The sequence below is a fragment of the Mandrillus leucophaeus genome, unplaced genomic scaffold (assembly GCF_000951045.1).
Source record: "Mandrillus leucophaeus isolate KB7577 unplaced genomic scaffold, Mleu.le_1.0 Scaffold159, whole genome shotgun sequence".
NCBI lineage: Eukaryota > Metazoa > Chordata > Mammalia > Primates > Cercopithecidae > Mandrillus > Mandrillus leucophaeus.
In genome coordinates, this window is record NW_012101576.1 from 3,434,461 (window position 1) to 3,456,503 (window position 22,043).

Here is a 22,043-nt window from a genome sequence, read left to right on the forward strand (position 1 = left end):
TTATGTATATGCAAATATTCCCAAATCTGAATAAATACAAAATCCAAAATACTTCTGGTCCCGAGCATTTTGGATAAGGGAAACTCAACCTGTACCTTCTCCTTGAAGCCTTCTGTACCGTCTCTCCCTGTAAGGAATCCCAACCTCCACTGCCTTCCACGTGCTACTCTGTTATAGCACTTGGTCTGGCCAGTCTTGTGTTATTTCTTGCTTATAGGGTTTCCTTCCCCATTATGCTGTGAGTTCCTGACAGCCAGGAACTCTGTCTGCTTTGTGTTTATAACCTAGAGATACACAACAAATACTGGCTGAGTGACAGAATAACTTCATGGAGCCCTTGGGGTTTATAGTGTCCTACTTTAGTCTTTCATAGGGACCTGGAATATTTATGGCAACCTGGGGCAGGAGGCAGTGCTGGAACAAGGATGAGGTGAGTGAGGGGACCAGAGTGCAAAATATAAGAAGGCACCCCCTCTCTGGTGCTGATCGAGGCTTGCCTGACCCTGAGGGTGGGCACCTCCTAGGTGCCACTCTTGTTTTCCCCTCATCTCAGTCCTGGCAGGAGGGAGGGATGAGAGAAGTCTTAGGATCTAAAATGAGTCTTGCCACAGGGCATCTATAGGGACAGGCTAGGCTGTTGGTTCTTCCTCTCATTCTGACACATGGAGCTATCTGAACAAGTGAGCTCAACCCATGTCCAAGGGGTCCAGAAGTCCCAGCATGAATCCAGAGCCTACTGGCATGAGGAAAGTGGCCACAGAGATGTGGCCCCACAGATGGGATGTCCTGGGGAATGACTGACATTTGGAACACTCTGGAGACAGGCAGAAGGGTAGCCCTTACATGCAGTCTCTCTAAGGGAGCAAGTTACCAGCCTGTGGGCCAGGACATGAAGCCAGAGGACAGTCTTAGGATATAGAGCTAGTAGTACAAGCACAGAGATCAGTGGGGCCCCTAGCTATTGACTGGGATCTGAGATAGGATCAGGTCCTACAGAGATCTGAGGTACCAGGGTAATTAGTTGGAACTTCTGAGAGGGGTCATGTTTCCATGGGCAAGCCTCAGTGGACTAGATGAGGTGGAAAGAACAGATATAGTTATGTTCTGGGGATCAGTGTAGACATTTAGCCAATGTCACCGGGAACATTATGTCTTTTGTCTGATGGCATCAGAAAAGAGTAGGGGAGTCACATGGGGCAAAGCACTCAACTCTGGGACTGTGGAACCCATCTCTGAGGGTATGAAATCTACCAGATCCGTCTGAAGGAAGGAGAGATGAAAAGAGGAAGGGTGAGGCAGAATCTATTTACATATGGGTCAAGACATATCAGGATTGGTTTGGGGATGGGAGCAGTGATGCTTTCATGAAGAGCAACCAACAGGCCCAGTTATAATCCTCTAGCCATGGTACCCAATTGCCAGGTTGCAGACTGGGGCTAAGTCTGAATACTCAGGGAATTATGTTTAAAACACAGGTTTATGGACATCAAGATTTGGAGATTCTGGTTCAGTTTGTCTGGAGTCATTTTCAATGAATTCTCAGGGTGACATGCTGCACGATACCACTACAGGGGGCCACTAGCTAGGAACAAAGTTAAAGGAGGCAAAGAGACTGGTGGTTCATTTGGAGTTAGTCTCATGTTTTCCTTTAGGTCTCACTGAAGGTATGAAAGACTCCCAATAGGAAGTAGCACTGATATGTAGACAAAAATTAAATGCACATTTTTTAGGCTACTAAATGTTTCCAGCAGCTGTCCTTCCCTTTCCTCTGTATCACCCTTTTCAGATGTCTTAGTGCTCATTTTCTTGCTTTAGCATGGTTGTTCTCAAACTTTGCATGCCAAAGAATCACCATGGGAAAAACTGTCTTCCACAAAACTAGTCTCTGGTGACAAAAAGGTTGGGGACTGTTGACCTAGAGGGTTTCATTAAACACCCATTGCTGGGTCCCACCCAGAAACTTTTGAGTAAGTAGATCTGGGCTAGAGTGAGGCCTAATGATTTGCATGTCTAACAACTTCTGGAGTGATGATGCTGCTGTGCAGGGACCACACTTTGAGAACCACTGATGTGGTGGGACAAAAGGTGTAGCATATGCTTAATTGTTCAGCAGGAGAAGAGAGAGAAAGAAACAAAGAATAAATATTTGAAGTAATAATGACCAATATTTTTCTAAAACTAGTGACAGATATCAAACTACAGATCCAGGAAGCTCAGAGAACAACAAGCAAGATAAATACCAAAAAATTCACACCTAGGCGTATCATATTCAAATACAGAGAACCAAAAACAAAGAAAAAAAGTCTTGAAAGATGTCAGAGGGAGGAAAATACCTTGCTTATAGAGAAACAAGGATAACATTTATAGTGGACTGGTCAGAAACTATTCAAGCAAAGAGAGAGGGGCAAAATATCTAAGAAAACCCACCAACCTGAAGTTTATATCCAGTGAAATTTCTCTTGAGGAGTGAAGGACAGATCAAGACTTCTTCAGACCAAAAAAAAAGAGAGCGAGAGAGAGATTTCATTGCCAGTGAACAGTGAACTTGCTCCTTTAGAAATGTTAGAGGAAGTTCTTCAGAAACTCAGGTCTATGTGAGAAAGAATAAGTACCAGAATAGGGATAAGTGAAGGTAAAATGAAAATTTTTATTTTTCTCATCCTTAATTGATCAAATAGATAAGTTTTCAAAGTAATAATAGTAACATGTATTGGGTAATTACAGTGTATGGATAAGTGAAATGAATGGCAGCAATGATATAAGAGATGGGAGAGGAAATTGGGAATACTTTCCTATGAGGTACCTATACTCCCTGCGAAGCCAATAGTGTTATTTGAAAGTAGACTTACGTTAGTTGTAAACGTGTATTACTTACAGAAGTAAGGAGTCCAGATGACTGTGACTCTCAGATATGATCTAAGTCCCAGGGTCCTTTTATATCTGTGCTCTAATTTCCTTAGCTTATTACTTCTATCTCCAAAGTCACTACATTGTCCCAGATGGCTAATGATGTGCTGGTCATCACACCCTTGTTCTAGGAAAAAAATTGGAGCAAGCAGTACAGGGTATTAGTGTGCTCCCCCTTGGAGAGTATCTCCTTGAGGGAATTTCCTGGAAGCCCCATCCCATGACTTCCACTTGCATCTCTCATTGGTCACCTCTAGCTGCTGTGGAGGCTGGGAAGTATAGACCTAGAGCTGGGCACATTGCTGCCCTGAATTAAATCAGTTTTATAAGCAAAGAGGAATTGAAGAAAGAATGTTGAGTAGGCATATAGTCTCTACATAACCATCCACTGAACATTCCTCAGGGCCAAGTTTGGAAAATGTTCGTATGTTACTTTCCCACTAGTCTTCAGTGTTTTGTTCTACACACATGCTAAATGGTCTTGGTTGGTCTCTTTCTGTGTCTCTGTGTACTTTTGTCTTTCTTTCACATGCGTATATACAGAAATACCCATACCTGTTCACATATGTATCTTAGGTTACTCATAGAATATAAAAGACAAATAAAAAGTTATAGCAGGAGGAAATGTTAAATATTGTCTACCTTGGTGGCTCTCAACCCTGGTTGCACAGTGGCTGTCAGCCTTGGTTCCCCACAATCGCTGGGGAAATTGGAAAAATATCTATGCCTGAACCCTACCAAATTTAATAATCATCTTTGGAGATAATGCCCAGATAGTCATCTTTTTTTATTTTTTTTCTAAAAGCCCCTAGTTGATCCTAATCTATAACCAGGGTTGAAAGCCCCTGATCTAGACCAACTTCATCATCTTATAGGGCAATTATCTGTGAAATTATTGCTTGCATGTTTATTTCCCATATTAGATTGAAAACCTTATATGAACAGGAAAGAGATCTGTTAATCACTGTATTCATCCCTAGGGTGTGGCACAAGGCTGACACAAAGTTGAATGAATAACTGAGTCAATGATGGATGAGTAAACCGAGGCCCAGAGAGGGGAAGGAACTTAGGCAATGTCATGCAGCAAATACACATGTGACAGAACCAGCATTATCATCTCTGTCTTTTGACTCCTTGCTTGGTGTTCTTTCAGTTATCCCATGACCTCCATGGTTGGATGGTCACACCTTGGAACACTTTGATCCAGAACTGGTAGATGTGCTGTTGTCTTCCTGCAGGCCACATTGCCTGCTGTTGTAATTATTTGGGAGTCACAGCTTTGGAACTATATCTTATTTTTTTGAGCATCACCAGCTGACCCACCACCAACTAAGGTGGGGAAGGGGTGGCTAGAAGGGAAGATGGGGAAATAAGCCCCATGCGGACTCAGGCTTTTGAAGTACCATACCTTCATTTTAGGACTTCACTTGCCAAAGGCCACTTTGCTGTTCTTTAGCCTTCCCCTACTGTGCCCTACCTAAACTTGAATTTTCCATCTTCTCTAGCCAATTGCTCAATTTTAATTACCTGTCTGGTTGAAAAGTCCTGAAAACTAATTCACATCACGGTGTTAATCATTGATAAGGTTTGATGGAATACGTCTCCCTGGGATCTTTGCCTATCAACCAGGGACAGTGTCCTGACCCAAAATAAGGGACGTCTAATTGCAACATTTTATGTAGAAGGGAACAGAACTGTGAGGGGCACGTCAGGGTTTAAACAGGGTGGGCTTCCTGGAGAGACTGTCCTCAAATCAATCAGAGGAAGGCAGCCAGAAGTATATCTTTGAGTAAGGCATCTGAAAGGCACTCTTGGGGGGTCAAAGTCTCAAGTCTACTTGGGTTAGAGGTATACTTTGAACATAGAATTGTCACCTGTCACCCGTGGTATGAGACCAGCAACTTCCCTGGGATTCTGTGGGGGGCTTGGCCAATGGTCTCAGACCCCTAGTGGTCAAGGAGGAAGGAAACACATCGGTGCCTGAGGCGGAGCTCTTAATAAATGTTAACTGTCTTTCTTCTCTCAGCAGGGACTACTCAGCCTGCAACCCCAGAGGGAACAATTAGGTTGTTTATCCAAACCTCAGCCACTTTGCTATGTAATTGATTTTTCATTGAGTGTATTTAGGAAATGGTTATTTACATGAATACAGGCACACCAGGGACATGGCAGCGTCTGATCATAGGAAATAGGAGGGGACCAAGATCAAAGGGGTTGCTGGAGGAAGAATAGCAGGAGGGAGGGTGGGCTTTGGAGGCAGACATCCTAGGCTGAGATTCTGACTCTGCCGCTGACTGTGCGGATATGGGCAGATTATTAACCCTCTTGGCCCTGGTCTTTTTTTTAAGAGGGGGATAAAATTTACTTCCTAGTAGGGTTGCTATGAGGATTAAGCTAAACCATGCTTGTAAAACACTAAGAACCGAGCCTGCCATATCATATACGCTTAGTAGGCTGTTGTTATTATTACTACTACTATTATTGTCCATGCCTGGGAAGCTTTCCTATCCTTCACTTAGCCTGCTGCTTCCTATGTCTCAGCACTTAGCCTAAGCCTCGCCTCTTCCCCAAAGCCTTCCTTGACAGCCACAGTCCCATCTAGTTCCTGCCATTTTCCATAAACATTTATGAGATTTAATCTGTAGCATCATGTTTTAAACCTCACTTGCAAGCAGTATTTTATCCTTTCCTTCCTCTTGTCTAAACCAAGTGTTAGCAAACTACAGCTCACGGACAAAAATCTGGTCTCTTGACTATGTTTATATAGCCTACGGGTTAAGAATAGTTTTTACATTTTTTAAATGGTAGAAAAAAAATCCAAAGAAGGATATTTTGTGACACATGAAAACTATATAAATTCAAATTTCAGTATGCAGAAATAAAGTTTTATTGGAATGCAGCCACAACCACTCATTTACATGTTCTCTATGGCCGTTTGCGTGCTACAACAGCAGAGTTGCGTACTTGGGATAGAGACCATATGACCCTCCAAGTAAAAAATATCTGTTTTGTCCTTTGCAGGTAAGTTTGCTGAGCCCTAGACCATAAGCTTCTCACCAGCAGACAATGTGTGCTACTCTTGCTTGAATCCTTCATAGCACGTGGCAGAAAGCGCAGGCATATTGCAGGGGAGCAATAAAGCTTATGCCTTGCTGATTACAGCAACTCAGTCTTGCCAGAGAGGACAGACAAGGGGTCTCTTGTCTGTGCTCCCTCTGCTCCTGGTTTCAGGGTGTGGGTGGAAGTCTGTAGGGCAGGTATTTGTGATGAGCTGTGTTCATGTTGGATTTGAAACCCTTAAAGGCAGAGAGACCAGTTCTTATTGCAGTGCTTAAGAAAAGATGGAAAGGAGAAGGAAATGAATATTAACAGGCACCAGTATGCACCAGGCACGGTGCTGTGTCTTTTGTATATTTTTCCTCATTATTTATGCATTCATGTATTCAATAAATATTTATCAAGTGCCTACCCTGCACCAGGCCCTGTTCCAGGCACTAGGAATGCAGCAGTGAGCAAAACAGACAAAAATCTTTCTGCCATGATTGAGTTTACTTTCTATTTAGAGGTGGAGTAGGCATTCTAAAACAATTAATAAGCACAATATATTAAAATAGTTTAATATTAAGTGTAATAGTATTGTATATTAGATGGAACTAAACAAATGCAAAGGAGAATTATAATAGTATTGTATATTAGATGGAACTAAATAAATGCAAAGGAGAAAATAAAGCAAGGATGTGAGAGAATATTTGCCGGTTTTTTTGTTGGTGAGGAGGGCAGTGTTGGAATTTTAAATAGGGAGGTCAGAAGAGACCTTCCTGACAAGGTGACTTGAGCAAAGACTGAAGGTGTGAGCCATGTAGCTATTTGGGGAGAAGGACATTATAGGCAGGGGAAAGAGCAAGTGCAAAGGCCCTGGGGCAGATGAGAACTTTGTGGGTCCAAGGAACAGCAAGAAGTACAGGGTGGCTGGAGTGAGGAGAGAGAAGAGAAGGCAATGGGAGAAGAAGGTAGAGAGGTAAGGAGGGAGGGGAGGGGGGAAGGAGACTATTTATGAAACGTGATATGCCTCACATATCACTGTACGAGCTTAGCTCGTACCCTGAGGTAGGAAATCACGAAAGAGTTTTGAATGCAGGATTGAGCATATCTGATTTCCATTTTAAAACAATAGCTGTATGAGGTAGGTGTTGCTTGGTTTCATCCTACAGATAAGAAAATTGAAGTTCAGAAAGGCCTGGTGGCACATGATTACAACTAGGGTGGGGCAGAGGTGGGATTTGAACCTAGGGCTTCACCAGATTCTCTCTCCTACCCTCTCTGTCTCCCTGCCTGGCTGGCACAGAGTTGAGGCTCAATAATTGTTCATTAGGTACATTTAAAGTAACTTCTGAGGCTTGGACAGTGAATGAACTGCACGCTCCACATGCTGCCCCATCTGCTCAGCCCTCCTTGGTGCCGGGGACAGCTAGTAACTTGGTCTAGGGGCTGGCTGGCAGGTCCCTTCTGTTTTCCTTAACCTTGCACCAGCTATACAGCGGCCAAATGACAAACATTAATTAAAGTACGAGGGAACAACTTAATCAGCCCCTAATAGTCACATGCTGCCAATTAAACACCTTGATGGCTAGTTTACTCTGGAGCTTAATTAGGTGTTTCTCAATAAATCTAGCCGTGTGCCACCACCTGTCAGTTTAGGAGCCAAATCTTTTCTTGGATGTGTCCTCTCTTAGGAGGGAGAAGGATGGCTGGTTTGGGAGGAGAAGTGAAATCTGATATTGGAATATCTCAAGATTATTTCATGGTCCTGTTGCGTATTTTACACTCGATGGAAATTACTGTGCAGGTAATATTTCACTTCTTGCCTGTGCCACTGCTGCACCTCTGGCAACAAGATCCTTTAGCTAAAGGGCCCTTAAGAGAGGAAAACTGGAACGTGCACTGCAGCTTTCCCCTTGTGTAGGTAATTGGAGTCCCACTCTTCGGTGCCAAACTGTCAACTGCCTAAGCACAGGCTATCCTCTTAATAACGGTGAAAGTGAGTTTGTTTTGAATGAAGGACTAGGGTTTCATAGCACCACAGGGGAGAAAGCTTTAGGCTCCTGCAAGCTCAGTATGCGTAACTGAACCAAGAGACTGCTGAAGACATCAGCCTGTATCAGTTGATGGAGTAGCCACAACAAGGGAGATGATGCCCACTGGCACCTGGCACTATTCAGGGACACGAGCATTGAGTGCGGGGTGGCATTTTCCAAGAAATGTATACAAGTACAGACATTTCCCAGGGATGCTGACCAGCTTGGCAAGTGGACCTGGAAATCAAATCAGTTAAGGAATGGAGGAAGATATTGAGAGTGCTGAGTCTGGGGCTTAGGTATTTCTTGGGACCAGGAACTGGGTAAGGTAGGCATCATGGAATTGATGACAAGCTGCCATAAGCAGAGGGCATAAGCAAATTTCATGTTGCTCCATAGGGCAGTACCAGTGTCCAGAGGTGAGTGTTACCATAACCCATGCTTTTAACTATTGTACTCTCTGGATGAAGAATACAGGTTAGCCAGGTTTACAGCCCTCCCTATAGCTGGACTATTTCTTCCCAACTTGCAGGCTGTGGCAATTTTTTTTTTTTTTTTTTTTTTTTTTCAGACGGAGTCTTGCTCTGTTGCCCAGGTGGAATGCAGTGGTGTGATGTTGGCTTGCTGCAACCTCTGCCTCCCGGGTTCAAGCTATTCTCTGCCTCGGCCTCCCAAGTAGCTGGGATTACAGGCACCTGAGGCTGTGGTAATTTTAAGACAGGACCCCAAATTCTTTGACTCTTTTCTCACCAAGAGGTGGGGTCTCTGCTTCCTTTCCTTGAATCTGCCCTCTGTGACTACTTCACTATTAGAATATAGTGGAAGTAGCCATGTGCCAGTGTGCAGCCCTGGGCTTTAAGAAACTGGCAGCTGCCACTTCTCTCTTCTGGGATGCTCACTGTTGGAACCCAGCCACTGCACTGTGGGGAGGCAGACAAGTACGTGGGCAGCCATGTTAGATGTTTCAGCGACAGCGACAGCTGAGGCCCCAGCCAGAAGCCAGCATCAACTGCCAGACACATGAGCAAGCCTTCTGATGATTCTCTGCATGGAGCAAAACGAGCTGTCCCCACCAAACCCTGCTCATGTTGCACGTTTGTGAACAAAATAAATGCTTGTTGTTTCCAGCCCTATATTTGGGATGGCTTGTTAGACACCTGGAACATAAGCCAAGGCAGTCTCCCAGTCCTCAGAACCAGTCCTAACCTGAAGTGTCAGATATTTCTGTCTCTGCAGTGAGCCAGGTTAGCCTGACCTCGACTCACTGCCTGGTGTGTAGTAGTGTCTCAGAGTATTTGTTTAGTGGATGAATGAATACATGTTCCCACCATGCAAACTGGACTGTCTTAGTCCTGAGATGGGATCTTCCTTGAGATACCCTAGTTTAGTGTTTTTTATACCTTGATTTTAACAATGGTGTCCATTTTTCAAATACAGTCTGAAGGTATTCAAAATATGTAAGTGACCTAAGTGTGGAGTTCCTTTAGGTGAACTGAGGGGAGGGCTTTCAGCCCTGCCAGCTCAGCCTCCCACTCACCACCTCACCAGGACCCCAAGGAACTTGGTTTCTGTGGCGCTTAGCTGGAAAACCCAATGTCCTTGTTGATATAACTCTTATCTTTTGCTTTTGGTCCTGATCCTGAGTTCTCTCTTGACCACTTTTCGCTCCTTTTTTCTCCCAGGTGTAGCCACCACAGGCTAAAATTGAGCTGGAGTAAGTGGCAACAGAGAGTCTTTATTATCTCCTAAGAGCTCTGGTAAGCATCTGAGAAATTAAGTGCTCATTTCCTGGCAGATAAAAGTGAGCATTTGGCCGGGAACAGTGGCTCACGCCTCTAATCCCAGCACTCTGGGAGGCTGAGGTGGGTGGATTGCTTGAGCCCAGGAATTGGAGACCAGCATGGGAGAAACCTTGTCTCTACAAAAAACAAAACAAAACCAAACACACACACACACACACACACACACACACACACACACACAAAATTAGCCAGGTGTGATGGTGTGCGCCTGTAGTTCCAGGTACTCAGGAGGCCGAGGTGGGAGGACTGCTTGAGCCCAGGAGGTCGAGGCTGCCATGAGCCAAGGTTGCACCACTGTTTTCCAGCCTGGGTGACAGAGCAAGATGAAAGAAAGAGGAAGGGAGGAAGGAAGAAAGAAAGGAAGGAAGGAAGGAACAGAGAGAGAGGGAGGGAAGGAGGAAGGGAGGAAAAGGAAAGAAAGAAAATAAAGAAAGAAAGAGAAAGAAAGAGAGAGAGAAAGAAATAGAAAGAAAGGAGGAAGGAAGGAAAGAAAGAAGAAAAGAAAGGAAAGAGAAAGAAAAGGGGAAGGAAGGAAGGGAAAGGAAGGAAAGAAGGAAGGAATGAAAAGAGAAAAAGAAAGAAAATAAAGAGAAAGAAAGAAAGGGAAAGGAAAGAAGGAAGAGAAAGGAAGGAAGGGAAAGGAAGGAAGGGAAAGGAAAGGAAGGAAGGGAAAGGAAGGAAGGAAGGAAGCGAAAGAAGGAAGGAAGGAAGGAAAAGAGGAAAGCAAGCAAGCAAGCAAGCCAGTCCCCAGACCCTAAACCTTAGGGCCCCATGGGGCAATGGTGCTGGCCCTTCCTTTGGGAGGAGATTGAGCTGGCTGTGGTCTGCCTTGCCACGATGGGGGAGGGGCAGGGGGCCACCTGTGGCTGGCAAAGGGGGTCAGGAGCCTTTGGGCTGAAGCAGAGAGATTCTGAGCTGTCACCTGGGGGCAGGCTGAGCGCTCACCAGACCTGGATGGGAGGAACCTAGTGTAAACATGGCCTTGGAAGGGAGAATGTGAGGCCTGAGGGGAACAACAGTTCACTTTTTCTCCGTGACTGGACCCAGGAGGCTGGGCCCAGGAGTGGACTTGGGGTTGAGACTGAGGTGCAGGGTAGTGGAGGGGTGATAAGAAACGTGGTCAGAAGGTACAAGGACATCAGAGAGGGACTGATGAGGTGGGTCTGGGAGGGCGGCCAAGGAAAGGAGGGCTGGCAAAGAGTCGGGCAGGGTGTCACAGAAAGGCAGCTGATCTGGAAGCTTACCCAGTTGGAAGTGCCTGAGAGCAGGAATACAGGAAAGAGAATGTGGGAGGAATCTGAGGAAGGGATCATCAAACTTGCCAAAGGCTCTAAGGGAGCCACTCAGTTTCCTCCTGATCTCCAGAGGGATCCTGTGGCCCAGGCCTAAGGGACCATTGCTTCTTTAGAGAGTCAATGTGACGCAGTAGGAGAAACACTGTCTAGGAGTCAGGGGTCTGGCCTCTTGTCTGATTTGGCCACTGGCCAGTCATTTTAGTTTTCTGAGCCTTTTACTTCCTTGTCTGTAAAATGAGAAAGGCCTTTAAATGATTGTTATTGATTTCCAGGTTCATTTGGGTTCTAGTAATTGCATGATTCACTTCGATCCAATAAACACATGTGGGTCAGGCACAGCCCTGGGCCCTGGCGGTGCAGGTGGACCAGTTCCCCATGACTGCATGGAGCTCGTGCTCTAGTCAGGAAAGTGGACATTTCTACAGGTAGCAGGGCTACCAAGTGAAAGAGGGAACAAAAGCATGATTTTATTACTAGGCCCAGGTCAAAAGTGAGGGGGAGGTAGTAAAGAGGGGGTAGAAAACCTTCAAAATGGGAGCTGAAGGAAGAGCTGGTTGATTGGGAGGTGAGACAGGAAGGTCTGGGAGGTTGTGCTCAAGGGTTCAGAGCAGAGTCAAGTTGAGGTAAGAAAAGAGGAGGAAAATGTTTGTTTGTCCCCGGCCCATTCTGGACCTTTGGCCTGCTCTGAACAATTGGCTTCCTGTGCTGAACAAAGGGGTGTGGGCAGGCCGCCCTAGTACCTTTTGTTCTGGGCACATTGTAGGGATGTAGCTCAACAGCAGAAGTTCTCCAATCCATCTCCTTCATTGGAAACATGTACTAATTTTTTAAAGTACTGATTTTCACTTTATAAAAATTAAAGAATTCAAGACACAAATAATTCATAACGGTAGCAACCAGTAACACAGTGTCCATTCTGAGTTCTCACTCTCTCACTACACACATACACACACACACACACACACACACACACAGAGGATTAGATTAGGCTATTTTTCTCACTTGGCAATATATTTGAACATCTCTTCTTGTCAATAAATATGAATTGATATCATTTTTAACGGCTTCATAGTAATTTTATTGTGTGAACATAACATAAATTATTTAACAATTCCTATTGTTTGAACTTTAAATTTCTTTCCCTTTTTAAGTTTGCTATTATATGTAATGCTTTGATGGAAATAGTATTATGCATAGATCTTTGCACACTTACCTTATTATTTCCTAGGATATAATGATTTTACAGCTTTTAATATACATTACCATATTACTCTCTAGAATTATTTGTTCTCGCCTAGTCCCAAAAGCAGTTAATAGATGTCCATTTCCCACCCCTATGCTGACACCAGGCATTATAATTCTTTTTAATCTTAGCTGTCTGAAAAGTAAAAAGGGTATATCATTATTTTAAGTCATATTTCTTTTATTTCCACCAAGGATGAAAATGGTTTACATGTTTTATTGTCATTTACATTTCTTCTTTCATGATTTGCTTTTACATATCATTCTGCTATTTTACCCCCATGGTGCATATATTAGTTTCCTAGGGCTGCCATAACAAATTACTACAAACTTGGTGGCTTAAAGCAACAGAAATTTATTCTTTCATAGTTCTAGAGGCTAGATGTCTGAAATCAAGGTGTTGGCAGGGCCACGTTCCCTCTGAAGAAAGGGATTCTTCCTTGCCTATTTCTAGCTTCTGGGGGTTGCTGGCATTCTTTGGCATTCCTTGGCTTACAGCTGCATTACTCAATTTCTGTCTCCTTCAAATGACTATCTTCTCTCCATGCTTATCTGTGTGTCTCTAAATCTTCGTCTTCTTATAAGGACACCAATTATTGGATTTAGGGCATACTCTAACGCAGTATTTCATCTTAACTTGACTGCATTTGCAAAGACCCTACTTCCAAATAAGGTTGCGTTCATCGGCCCCGGGCATTAGGACTTGAACATATATTTTTAGGGGACAAAATTCAGTCCCCTACGATGTACTTGACTTTTTCTTAATAATTTGTAATAGCTTTATGCTTCACCTTTTAGATCCATTGACTCACACCTGCCCCTCTGCTTGGCCAGAGAGCTACAGAGAAGTAATGACTTGGACTTGAGGATGGTAAGTTCTTTTGGTTAACCACAGTGTGAGTCATGAGTATTGTGGGCGTTAGGAGTTCCTACATTACTATTTATTTCTGGAGAAGACAAGTGGTGGTGGGAGGGAGAGAGGGGGGCATTTTTTCTGGTACTCTATGAGTGGCTGTTGGCAGATCTACCACTGACAAGTCAGTTTGGTAGGTGGACAATGATTGGGATAGGAGATTGGCTGAGCCAGCAGTGATAGTCTCTGAATTATAAATTGGTAAATGAATGACCCCTGAGGCTGGGTAGGAGTCATCCAGCTCTATTGGGACTTTCTGGGCTTATTTGAGATTGTTTTGCTAATAGTGGTTTCTTAAAAGCATCATGCATTTTCTTTCCTGCTTCTTAAGCGCTCAAGCATTTCAATTGCAGCTTAGCCCTGAACTTACAGGTTTCTTGCACTTGAATGGATCATATTCATAGTAAGAAGCAGAATGATTGGAAGCTAAGAAGACTCTCTGCTGTCCTTGACTTCTGCAAGTTGCTTTCTTAGATGGGTAGGAGAATGAAGAAGAATTGGCTCAAACTTCCAGTTTGGGTAAGTTGGAGCAGTAGTCTAGTGGGGAGTTTCATTGGGCCCAGATCCAGATCTTTCTCTTCAGCAACCTTGCCTCTGAAGAACGACTCTGCAGAGTGAAGAGCAATATGGGTTCCCTGAGAGTTCTAGGGTCTCTATAGGTGGGAAAGGCCTTGTTCCAAGGTGGCGAGGGGGCAGCTTGTCAGGTAGTCTGCCCTCTAGTGGGCCTGGGGTGAGAACAAGTGTGGCAGCTCTACCTGTATCTTTAACTGGGGTGGCAAGTGGCATCAGGGCTGGAGGAGAGAGTTGGGATGGGGGAAGGTATCCCATGTCTAACACTGTCAGCTCCTGCTCAGAAAAGAATGTCAGCATCAAATTCAAGTGACTTCCTGAAGCTGAAAGCCTACTATAACAAAAGCGTTGGAATAGAAAACTCCCAAATTTAGGAGAAAATATTGGCTTGGGTTTGAACCCCACTTCTGCAATCTGCTAGCTGAGTATCATGAGTTAATTTTCTTAATCTCTTTACATTTCAGTTCTGTTTTGTAAAAGTAAGATAGTATTTTGGCACACTGTTTATAGGATAAAATTAAGTAATGTATGAAGAAAAATGCATCATAGGGTCTTGTAGATAATAGGCACTAAATAAATAATAGTTTATTTCTTTCTTCTAGTGTCTTTTTATTCTATATAATGTGATTTGAGCAATACCACTGAATGTTTTTCTCCCCAATCATTCTTCCATCCAGCTAGTTGAAGTTCTGTAATTCCACATCTCATTTCTTTGTTAAGATATTCTCCCTTAAATGTGCTTTTGAAAAGTTACTTCTGTTTCTGGCTGATCAGAAATCAATATATCTCTGATATACTAGGCTCTTGTAGGACATGGGAATGCCAATGCTGATGGGGAAAAGTGGAGGAAGAGAGCCAGAGCGCAGTTCACCTCTGGGAGAGCAGACCAGAGTGGCTTCCGTGGGCACATGCTGGATTGAAGGTGAGAGACACAGGAAGTGTGACACATGGGAGAGCCTGGGCCACACCTTATTCTCCCTCAGCAAATGTCAGTCACAGGCTGTCTAATCTCCCTTCTATGAAAGGGGGGATGTGGGCCTCCTGAGGACTTGGGTAGAGTGTGAAGGTAAGACCATTACCCACCTACAGGTGAGGAATATGGGACTGAGAAAGTCATCTAGGTGAACATTTGCACTCCAAATCCAGGCAGGCTATGGAAACAAGGCTTCAGTTTGGAAAGGCTAGTCAGAAAGGGAGAATCTAAATTAGGGACAGCATTCAGGAAAGTCAGAGGTTCAAAGTCAGGATAAGCCATAGGGCCTAGGCTGAGATGGTGGCTGCAGAGATGTTTTCTAGAGTGCCTGCAACCCTGAGTAGGAGCAAGGATGGTTGGATGGAATGTAATAGGGTTATTTTCCCTGCCATCCAAAATCTGCCATGAGGCCCCACTCCCTGACTGGTCTAACCACTCTTCTTATCTCTTACCTAATAGTGAGAAGACGCGACTACTGAAGTTGAGGCCTCAAGTCTCAGCTCCTTCCCCCTCTGAAACATGAGTGGAGGATCCACTTAAGGCCACTTTGGTGAGACCAGCTCAACTCTTCTCAAAACTACTTCATTCCTTTGGAATAAAATCTTGATTTTAGACTTTCCCAGTACTCCTCATGGTATTACAGTGGCCAGGAACTGTACTCTGTACTCAGGGCAGCTGAGACACTCTGGCCTCAAGACCGAGCTCTCAGGAGCATTGGCCCCTCAAAAATCAGTCTTTTGAAGGATTAGGCATTTTCATCACCAGGGGAATGAAAGACCACAAGGACTCCCTTGATCTTCCTCCCAGGGGGTTCATAATTCCATAGGCTAAGACTCTGAATTATGTGTTTTGGGGAAACATTGTGCTCTGTGTGATTGAATGTGTGATTCATTTGACACTGAGAATAAAACCAGGTTGAATAACAAGAAAATACAAGCCTCAGAGGATTTGAGGTAAAGCCTTGAAATCATTGTCGAATCATAAATTAACACCCATAACAAGAGTAAAAATTTACCCTGAATTTAGGACACTCTGTTTTTATTTTTTTCAACTGAGTTTAAATGCTTTCCATAAATCCCAGATATTTGGGGGCTGTAAAGATGATTAAACACCTAAAACGTAGTTCCCTGGGACATAAGAAGAAAAATATTAAGCACTTTCTTAAACAAAGTCCATGAGTGAGGACTGAGTTATGGTTTCTTTGAATAGTGAGGCTATGCCTTCCCTACTGAGGTCAAAAGGAAATGAAGAGAAAGGAAATCAATTGGAAAATGACTCTCATGCTTGAATCATTATTTTCTTCTTCCATCAGGCACCTGCTATTGGTTTTTATAAGTAATAGTAAAGTGATTAAAAACATACTGAAACCTTGACACAGAGTCTGGGGGAGGGGACCTGAGCAAAAGAGCCCTTGCTCCTTCATAATCCTGCCTCCTTGGTGTCCCTGTCCCTCATTTTCATCCATCTTTTGAGCATGACCTGTGCCTTAATGCTGCCCTGATTCTAAAACATTTATATGGTGATTTGTCTTTCAAGAGAGTTTGTGCCTAGCCTTACAAACAGACTACCAGTCCTTCCCACAAACACTGGACTATGCCATCCCCAATGCCCAGAAAAAATGTACTGGTGTTCTTCCCATTTGCTATAAATGGGTCCTTGCCTCTTGATATCTTTAGTCATAGTTAAGTGGTCAAGTCAATTAGCACTGAGCACCACTTCTCAGATCCTACCATTTGATGTGTGAGGTTGGGGAGTGGCAGACTAGCCAGTGCATCCCCAGAGAGTGGGGACAGAGGCTGCTTATTCATAGGCTCTGCTATCTCCATTTTTTAAAGATAGTAACTTACCCAAGGTCTCAGGTTAGTAAATGGCAGATTGGAGCGCAGGTCTCTTTGATCTTAAGAGAAGAGGAACGTAAGAAGTTACAGAGAGGATAATGGGGACATCTAGATGAATTCTGAAGAAGGTTCACCATCCCCAGGGTTTCTTGACACCCTTCTGGTGTGCACTTGCTTAAGTGAGCTGTGTTTATTTGATGTGTTGGAATGGATGGATAGCCACCGTGTATATACTTAGCATGATTCTGGGCACTGTGGGGTTAGAAAGGGCCAGCCAGACTTCACTTCTAGAGCCTCTGCCACGGCAAACTTGAGTGAAAGAGGAGCAAAGTTGGAGTCTTGAAATATTGGGAACCATAAAATAGTTGAAGTTTCCCAGTTTACAGAACTAGGCAGGCAGATAGCTGGGATCAGATACAAAGGGAAGAACCTGCCACAGAAAAACCTGCCACAGAGCTCAGCACAGGAGAGAGAGGGAGTCAATTCTCAAACCTGGAGAAATCCCCTGAGGTAGTGGGGTGTAGCAGGAGGACCAGAGAAGCTGCTGAGGGCTTGAGCAGAGTCAGCCTCTGAGACAGTTCTTTCGTGTCTGTCTCAAAGGCTCCACTCTATAATTTTGATGGTTTTCCTGTCCATGAGGTCAGTCTCTCTAATGCTGGTTACCTAATGAAAATTCCATTCTGGTGCCTTCGGACCCCTATCCTGCCTGTTCCTGGATCCACATAACTGGTGGATTATGCCCTAGTCCATTACTTTGGGTCTAGCTGATAGTGGACATTCCTTGGATCGTGACTCCTTGTTAGTATTTACCAACAGCTACTTGGATTCTTTGTGCTCTGTCCTTTGCCCTTCCTTTCTCCTACCAGTGGATCTTCCTTCAGCAACTGTGACCTGAGTCATGTTGGAGGTGATGACAGCCTTTAATAGTGTACCTCAGCTTCACCCTGGAGGGAGATACCTGAAGACTCTGCCTCCACAGGCAGGTCAATGTCCTCAGTCCCCTGTCCCACTCCAATGTGACATCCTTGAACAGATCCTTGATCTGTTCCTCTTTCCACCTCCCTGATTCTTCAAGGGAAGTCTAAAATCAAGATTTAGTTCAAGAGAGTCTGCAATATTGCTAGATAAGCAAGAAGTATAAGCAAAAAATAATAATAAAAAAAATTCCAAAGTAGGACACAGTCTAGTGCTAAGCTGTGTAATATGGCATGCGGTAGAAAATCTGAGAAGAGAAAGTAGCACAGGGCACTGGAATTTGGAAACAGCTTCATGGAGGAGGTAAAACATGGGTCGGGCTTTGAGGATGGAGAGGTCAGTCTTCCATTTCCCCACTGTGGCTATAAGTGCTGTGTGCTCCCTCAGGAGAAGGGGAATCCTTAGGTATGTGGACATCAGTTTTTGTAGGATATGTGAGTGCCAGCAAAGGGGACCAGGAGGATAAGAAGGTCACACTCCCCTCTAGATGGTCATCAAGAGCTATTAGTAAGGAAAGCAGTTATTGACCAACAGATATTAAATCTTGGCTGCTTGTCCATATGGGTAATGATCATAATAGAATCTACTCTCCTGCCAAATGGATACAGATAAAATCTTGAAGAATAAAAAAAGACTTAGCTTTGCTGAGAGGGAACTCTCATTGAAGTGGCATCTATGAAGAGCAGATGCCCTATTCTTAAGTAAGGCTGCAGGGAAGCTAAGGGTATGAGTAGAACACAGGATAGGGAGGTGGGAAATTATGGCAGGAAGGGGACTGGAGTCAAGTCTGGTACTGAAGCAGTAATATAGGGCTTTTGAACCAGAGGTTTGTGTAACAAATACGTGTGGAACTTTGGTGAATTGCATATGTCAGTTCCATTTTTATCCCAAGATTCTAATACAGGAGGTCTGGGTGAAGGGGAACCTCCAGCTGGAACATAAAAGGATGTGGTTGTACTTACTCACATCCCCTGCCCACCTGAACCCTAGGAAGTGCTGACTGAATGAATGACAGAACCACATTGAGAATGAACAGGACTTGGAAACCTGTTGGGGCAGTGATTCCCAAATTGTGGTCTGTAAACTACCTGCCTCTCAATCACTTTGGGCCTAATTAATGGAATCTCTAAGAGATAGAAACCAGGAATCTCTAAGAGATGGAAACTAGGAATCTGCCCTTTCAACAAACACAACAGGACAGCAGATACTTAGATAGTTACATACTAAGGTTTGAGAATCACAAGAGAAACAATAAGTACAGAAGCCCACCAAACTCATACAAGCAGTAAGTGTTAGAGCTGGGATTCAAACCCAGGTCTGACTGACTTTCCAGGATGTAAAGGAAATACATCCTTTTGCTACTATGTCAAGCTGCCTCTAAGAGCAAGTAACAGGAGGAATTTTGGGCTGGTTGTGCTCAGGAAGGGGCGACTAGAGGAAGATCAAATCTGGAGGTAGACAAAGAGGACCTCACCACAAAAACTGCTGGACTGACACAAGACCCAGACTTCAGAGGGATTGAATGGGGATGTTAATTAGTACCTTTGTTCTTAAGAATCAGCAGGGTTCCAGGAAGAAGGGCAGGCACCCGGGAGCTGGGTCAGAGGTACAAGGTAGGGACCTAGTTCCCAGAAATAAGAACTGTCTTAGGAATCAATGTGGAAGCTCAGAGTGGATTCAGAAGCCAGGGATTCATTAAGTTCTCTCTGACTAGGGTCAGGACTGATCCCCAAATCTGGTAAGTACTCCTAGTGAGGTAGACATTCAGTCCTGGATAGGAAGCTGTGCTATCCTATAGTTGTAAATACTGGTTGCCCATTATCAATTTGAAGGGTACTGAGAAGGCCTGTGATTATACTCATAGGCCAAAAGCTCCCACCCAGGGTTCTAGTCTTTCTATTGCCTTTAACACAGTGATCTTAGAGAGAGTCTCTTCTTCACATGCTGACCCTAGGGCTGAAACTCAACCTCTATCTCCTGGTCTTATTCCTGGGACAAATATTTATTTATTTCTCTTGGCTCTTCTGCATCTGATCTGCTTCTGATACTTGGAGAATTGTTAACCCTACAAGTCTCACTGAAATGTGGATCTGGACTCTGTTAACAAAGATCAGAAACTCAATTTTCCAGTCTTCTGAAGCCAGGGTAGGGAAAATGACGTGGACGTAACCAGTTAGATCATCAGAGAGAGCAATCTGAACTTTATTTGGGAGTGAGTGTCCAAGGGCAGCAGAGGTAGGCTCAGCGTCGCAGCTGGTGGAGTTCTCATGGTGGTCATCATGTTCTGGAGTCCAGCAGTGGCTGCTGAGGAGCCCCTGCTGTAGTTTCCATGGAGTGAATTTTGCTCTGTGTCTGGCTGCATAGCCCCTCTGCTTCCTAGCAGTTCTGTAAATGATCCTATGTCCTTCTAGTTAATTACTTTGCTGTTAAACAAGTCAGAATGTATTAAGTTTCCCTTAGGAAAACAGAAACCACTCTAGGTTTTTCAATGGAGAGAATTGAATATCAGGAATTGGATTGGTGGATGATGGGGAAGCTGAAAAGCCAAAGAATGGTGAAGAAACCCAAAGATGAACAGTAGCAGAGTGTTGTTAATTACATAGGACTGGAGTCACAGTGGGAAGAGGAGGCTGAGGCTAACCAATGTGAGCTTCAATCACACCTTGTCTAGTGGAGGTGGAGCTTACCTGATGCAATGCAGTCAGAGGCATGGCCTGAGGCAAAGCAAGGAAGAAATAACTACCCTGGCCTTCCTCTCTGTCTTTCCCCAGGCTGCCACCAGTGCACCACTGGCAGAACTACCCAGAGACCAGTGGGCAAGAGGGCCTTGTCATCCCTGCAAGACACAGCAGAGCAAGGGAAAGGTGAGGAATCAATGGCAAATGACAAGCCCACAGTTTGTCTCTGCAGCTTTCAAATAAGGACATTGCTGATCAGATGCTAAAAGAGGACATTACCACATGAATATATTGGAGACAAAAAATTTTCAGGCTGGTTATTTCTTAGGTCAAGTAATCTGTCTAGCAAGACAACTATGGGCACATAGCGCAATCATAGATTTTACTCAGTTCTGCTTAACACTCATGTCTGTTTTGGTTTGTTTATTTCACTGTGTTTCATACCCTTGGGCTGTCTGGCCTTTCTTTTAACCTAGAACACTGAGGCGGAGAGGGGGATCAGTAATAACCACCTCCCTCTGCAAACTTCCACATCCTTTCCAGACTTCTTTTACCACCTTGACCTGAGGTTTTTATTCTGCCCACTGGTTAGGGTGCCATAGTTCATTGTGAGAATGATCTAAGGGAGTCTTAAGTCAGCAGGTCATCAGGGAGGTGCTAGACACCTGGCAGAGGAGAGACCCAGAGTTAGGCCCCAAACACCTGCAGCCCTGTGGGGGAGATGGGAAAGCCTGCCTTCAGGTAAAAGAATCCATCCCTTATAGTTTATGACCCTGAGCATTCAGCCCCTATAGTTCCTTTTTCTTGCTTTGCTCTTGCTTTGAGTTAAAATTAGAAACTGAGCTTTTTTCATCTTGATACCTTCAGTACTTAACATAGACCACCTTAAGTGTGGTGACAAAACAAAACAAAACAAAACAAAAAACTATGAATGAGTAAATAAGAGAAACAATGAATGAATAACAGCTGCTATGACAATTAAGGTGTATGCTCCATTGTGTGGCCATGTGAGATAAATGTCTCCTAACTCACTGCTCTTTCTATGGTTGTCCCTGGAGATGGGCATGCGCACCTCACTGCCTTTCCTGCTGTGGGAGGTGAGAGGACTGGGGAGCCCAGAAGCCCAGAAGATGCTCCTGCCAGTGGAGGGCTCTTCCTCTTCACTGCTCTGAAGGGATGGCACAGCGGCTGAGCACTTTGCTGTGGTGATGTCTACCCACCTCTGTCCTTTCACCCACGTCTCCCCCGTCACACTACTGGCCAGGTCAGGCTGGCATGGGAAATTTCCCTTAGGAGACCTACAAGCTTATGGCTTTCTCTTTTTAAATGGTGGTTTCTATGACAGGGAAGGAGTGGGGACTATTATCCTAAAGGCAAACTCACTAAATTTTCAATATGGCAAAAGAAAATAAAGCAAGGGGAGACTTAGCTCATCTTAGCTTATAAATTCTGGCGTGTCCTATGTGACTTTCTGTTCTGACTGAATGCGTGATTGTTCCAGTGACAAAGAGGGTTCTAGAGCCCCATAACTTGGAAATGGCTTGGTCTATGTTGATGGATATCTTTCTACTTCCACCTATTTCTCCATGAAAGCCTCCCCCTTACACATACACACACACACACACACACACACACACACACTGCACACTGGTGTTCTGCCAGCCCCAAGGCCTCTTTCCTACTGTTAATTCATGATTCCTCTTTCCTGATGTCTGTTTTGGGCGATACTAAAGTGGCTAGAACCTCTCTGGAGATCTTTGGAAAACTCCAGTGAG

The 22,043-nt window shown here is 44.2% G+C and overlaps 1 long non-coding RNA gene across 1 annotated transcript in view; it reads left to right on the forward strand.

The window, feature by feature from the left end:
• Positions 1 to 22,043, forward strand: part of LOC105536424 — a 43,218-nt gene that overhangs the window by 15,553 nt on the left and 5,622 nt on the right. Inside the window, exons 3-5 of the long non-coding RNA XR_001005584.1 lie at positions 9,665 to 9,739; positions 14,605 to 14,726; positions 15,237 to 15,327. This is a non-coding gene — a long non-coding RNA (uncharacterized LOC105536424). The remainder of the gene's footprint in view (positions 1 to 9,664; positions 9,740 to 14,604; positions 14,727 to 15,236; positions 15,328 to 22,043) is intronic.